Source organism: Tachypleus tridentatus, chromosome 13 (genome assembly GCF_004210375.1).
Source record: "Tachypleus tridentatus isolate NWPU-2018 chromosome 13, ASM421037v1, whole genome shotgun sequence".
NCBI classification, from domain to species: domain Eukaryota; kingdom Metazoa; phylum Arthropoda; class Merostomata; order Xiphosura; family Limulidae; genus Tachypleus; species Tachypleus tridentatus.
This window is the reverse complement of record NC_134837.1, coordinates 170209966-170214453: the sequence shown is the minus strand read 5'-3', so window position 1 is coordinate 170214453 and position 4488 is coordinate 170209966. Positions and strand designations below refer to the sequence as shown.

Genomic DNA, 4488 nt, shown 5'->3' with positions numbered 1-4488 from the left:
ACATATCGTTGAAAAGAGAGAATCACAGTATCAAAAATTTCGTTCAAGGACAAGTATTGGAAGATTAATCGACTTGAAATAGCTCGAATAGACGTATAATAGGAAAGCCAAAATTTTATCGTAATGTTATTGTGATAAGACTTTTTATCGTTTCTAAGAAATTTAACAAGGAAGTTAGTAGATAAGGTCTGAAATATCTCGTACGCGATAATTATTTCCAAAGCAATTCGAGACCATACAAGGTTTATGAATGAAACAATTTACACCTTCATGAAAAGTGCCCATTAGAAACAACGAACATCAATATATTTTATAGCATAAAGTATTTTTTTATGAACTTTTATAGTAAAGATGAACTAACGAAGCAGAGTGGCGCAGTGGGAGCGTGCTGGGCCCATAACCCAGAGGTCCGTGGATCGAAACCACGCTCTGCTACGTTGTTTTCTCTTTTTTTAAATATCGCAAAGAAAGGCACGAAAACAAAACGACAAACTCTAGACCTGAGGCTAAACATGAAGCTTCAAATCACTACATTTTTGTTCAATTCCAACGAAAATTTCTAGTAAAATTTCAAACGTAAAAGAACTGTAAAGAAAAGACGGTGAAATTCTAAGGTTTCTAAATCTACTAAAAGTTATATATACTTCTAAACAATAAATGTATAAACCGTTTAGTTATCATATTGGGACTTTTCCGCATTGTAGCTGATTAAGAATAAAGGCTATTAAGATGTCATTTGCACAAAATAGAAGAAACAGAATATAAAGATTCAAATTTAGAAATATCTGATGGTGAAAATAGTGATAAACAACGAAAGTAGAGAGTGCGTTAAACTAATTCACTTTCAACAGACTAAGTTGGGGAATTTGTGAATTCCGTTACTTCTCTTTGTAAGATTTTCTGAGTAGCACGCAGAGGACTTAATATAAAAAAATTATAAACAATAGAAATTCACTTGTAAATGTAGTATAGAATGAAAGCTGATTTATATTAAACGGTATTCGTCTGCATGATATGGCAATTTCTATAAAATTAACGTATCTTTAAAGTAAATAAAACGAAAACCCAAATCGTATAGAGAAAGAATCGCCACACTTCTCCAAATACGACATTATCATCATTTACAAAAAAATAAATTATTTGTCCCAATGTTTTCGAATTTATTAGGAAGTTTGAAAGTCTCATTATTTAGAACGTCTCCAGTCACATACTTAGAAGTTACTGTTGAAAGTTTAAATAAAACTTCACAAATATCGAATAATGTTGATAGAGTAATTAAAACCTTAATAATAATACACTACGTTACATTTTTTCCTTTTTCTTTTTCCTGAGCAGAAAGTGTTATTCCCAAAAAGCTTATGTCTAAAGTAAACGGAAAAGACCTATTTTTCTCTTCAAACATTGTTTTTTGTGACTTGGTCGCTTGTAAAGAAAACATTATGGAAGATTACGTTTGGGGCTGATACTTGAAAGTGATTTGCATTAGAGTCGCAAATCTCGAAAAACTATTCTATTCTAAACATTTTATATAAATTTAGTGTAAATACATATAAATCTTGGTTCATATGTTGTATTATTCACACATTATGTAAATGAAAATGTGTAGCTCTGCCCGTTTTTACATATAAAATAGGTTAATTTCTGAATTTCCTTAACCAATTAACGAAAGCAAAGTTTGAAGAAGAAAATGGCGATTTTCTTTACTTTTACAATATAAGCAATTGAGAAATGACACCACTCAGGAACAAAATTTGTTTTACGTAGTGTTATATACCTTTCATGTGACAAATGTCTACAAATACATTAAGTTTACTAAAACGGATTATCAAACACGACTTTGTCACTAACCTGTTAAACTTTCCATTTCATCCATTAGAAAAACAACACAAGTACTTGAAATTATTCACGATCGGTTAAAATATATGTTTCTAACTTTACCGAGAATCTTAAGTCTTTTCTTTTAGACACGTTCAACGTTTCCAAATGACATTTTGTTAGTGTCCAGAAAGTACAAACTTCGATTTTTCTTTATTGGGGACAATAACATCGTCGAATTGTTTCAAAGAGGGAAACGACACGTTAAAAAACTTACTATGTGAATAGTGTGTCGTGCGTATTTATTTTCATTCTCACGTAACTCACGAAGTGATAGTTTCGTTAATTGGTTGTGAACCAATCTGAACAAAAAAGTAGGTACGTTTTAGTCACAAAGCGTAAGGAATAGAGCAACGTTTGATTATGTGAGAAATCGTAAATAAACTTCCCATAGGTTTTCACATTTGTCTTTTGTGTCATTCTGTCTAACAACAGCTGTTATTAAACGAGTAAGAATAGAAAACACTGAATAACGAGAAAGGAAAACACATATGTGCTGACACGATTCCTAGTTTTATTTTAATTCGTTCTATATCCTCATGAAATAAGAATCGTTAGTGATGTCGTTCGCTACACATAAACTGTTTTTCAAAATAAAATTTAGAAAATATCTAAAACGCTATCAGAAAAGTTTAAAACCGTAAACTTGATGTTCTTTATTTATGTTTCCTCTGTCGTTATTTTCGTTATTTAGTTAAATTTTGTATTATATGAAGACCTAATCATCATTCTTTGCTTTTGTTGTAAACATTTAACCGACGATATCTCAATGCTTTCAGCAAAGCGTTACTTTTCATAAACTTTGTAGTTGGCGGAACTCTTGACATGTATTACAAAAACATATCCATACAAAATTTTATCTATACTTCTTACACATTACTAGAATTTTAAATATCCTGAAAATACGTGTTTGTCATTAGTTTCGAAATCGCAGATATAATACATATCGTTGAAAAGAGAGAATCACAGTATCAAAAATTTCGTTCAAGGACAAGTATTGGAAGATTAATCGACTTGAAATAGCTCGAATAGACGTATAATAGGAAAGCCAAAATTTTATCGTAATGTTATTGTGATAAGACTTTTATCGTTTCTAAGAAATTTAACAAGGAAGTTAGTAGATAAGGTCTGAAATATCTCGTACGCGATAATTATTTCCAAAGCAATTCGAGACCATACAAGGTTTATGAATGAAACAATTTACACCTTCATGAAAAGTGCCCATTAGAAACAACGAACATCAATATATTTTATAGCATAAAGTATTTTTTTATGAACTTTTATAGTAAAGATGAACTAACGAAGCAGAGTGGCGCAGTGGGAGCGTGCTGGGCCCATAACCCAGAGGTCCGTGGATCGAAACCACGCTCTGCTACGTTGTTTTCTCTTTTTTAAATATCGCAAAGAAAGGCACGAAAACAAAACGACAAACTCTAGACCTGAGGCTAAACATGAAGCTTCAAATCACTACATTTTGTTCAATTCCAACGAAAATTTCTAGTAAAATTTCAAACGTAAAAGAACTGTAAAGAAAAGACGGTGAACTTCTAAGTTTTCTATATCTACTAAAAGTTATATATACTTCTAAACAATAAATGTATAAACCGTTTAGTTATCATATTGGGACTTTTCCGCATTGTAGCTGATTAAGAATAAAGGCTATTAAGATGTCATTTGCACAAAATAGAAGAAACAGAATATAAAGATTCAAATTTAGAAATATCTGATGGTGAAAATAGTGATAAACAACGAAAGTAGAGAGTGCGTTAAACTAATTCACTTTCAACAGACTAAGTTGGGGAATTTGTGAATTCCGTTACTTCTCTTTGTAAGATTTTCTGAGTAGCACGCAGAGGACTTAATATAAAAAAATTATAAACAATAGAAATTCACTTGTAAATGTAGTATAGAATGAAAGCTGATTTATATTAAACGGTATTCGTCTGCATGATATGGCAATTTCTATAAAATTAACGTATCTTTAAAAGTAAATAAAACGAAAACCCAAATCGTATAGAGAAAGAATCGCCACACTTCTCCAAATACGACATTATCATCATTTACAAAAAAATAAATTATTTGTCCCAATGTTTTCGAATTTATTAGGAAGTTTGAAAGTCTCATTATTTAGAACGTCTCCAGTCACATACTTAGAAGTTACTGTTGAAAGTTTAAATAAAACTTCACAAATATCGAATAATGTTGATAGAGTAATTAAAACCTTAATAATAATACACTACGTTACATTTTTTCCTTTTTCTTTTCCTGAGCAGAAAGTGTTATTCCCAAAAGCTTATGTCTAAAGTAAACGGAAAAGACCTATTTTTCTCTTCAAACATTGTTTTTTGTGACTTGGTCGCTTGTAAAGAAAACATTATGGAAGATTACGTTTGGGGCTGATACTTGAAAGTGATTTGCATTAGAGTCGCAAATCTCGAAAAACTATTCTATTCTAAACATTTTATATAAATTTAGTGTAAATACATATAAATCTTGGTTCATATGTTGTATTATTCACACATTATGTAAATGAAAATGTGTAGCTCTGCCCGTTTTTACATATAAAATAGGTTAATTTCTGAATTTCCTTAACCAATTAACGAAAGCAAAGTT

The 4488-nt window shown here is 30.6% G+C and overlaps 2 non-coding genes across 2 annotated transcripts; both read left to right on the top strand.

Annotated features, from left to right (window-relative positions):
• Nucleotides 1-363: 363 nt before the first annotated feature.
• On the top strand, nucleotides 364-435 carry TRNAM-CAU (transfer RNA methionine (anticodon CAU)). The gene has a single exon. It is a non-coding gene; the product is annotated as a tRNA-Met (tRNA).
• A 2743-nt stretch (nucleotides 436-3178) lies between these two features.
• On the top strand, nucleotides 3179-3250 carry TRNAM-CAU (transfer RNA methionine (anticodon CAU)). The gene has a single exon. It is a non-coding gene; the product is annotated as a tRNA-Met (tRNA).
• Nucleotides 3251-4488: the final 1238 nt, after the last annotated feature.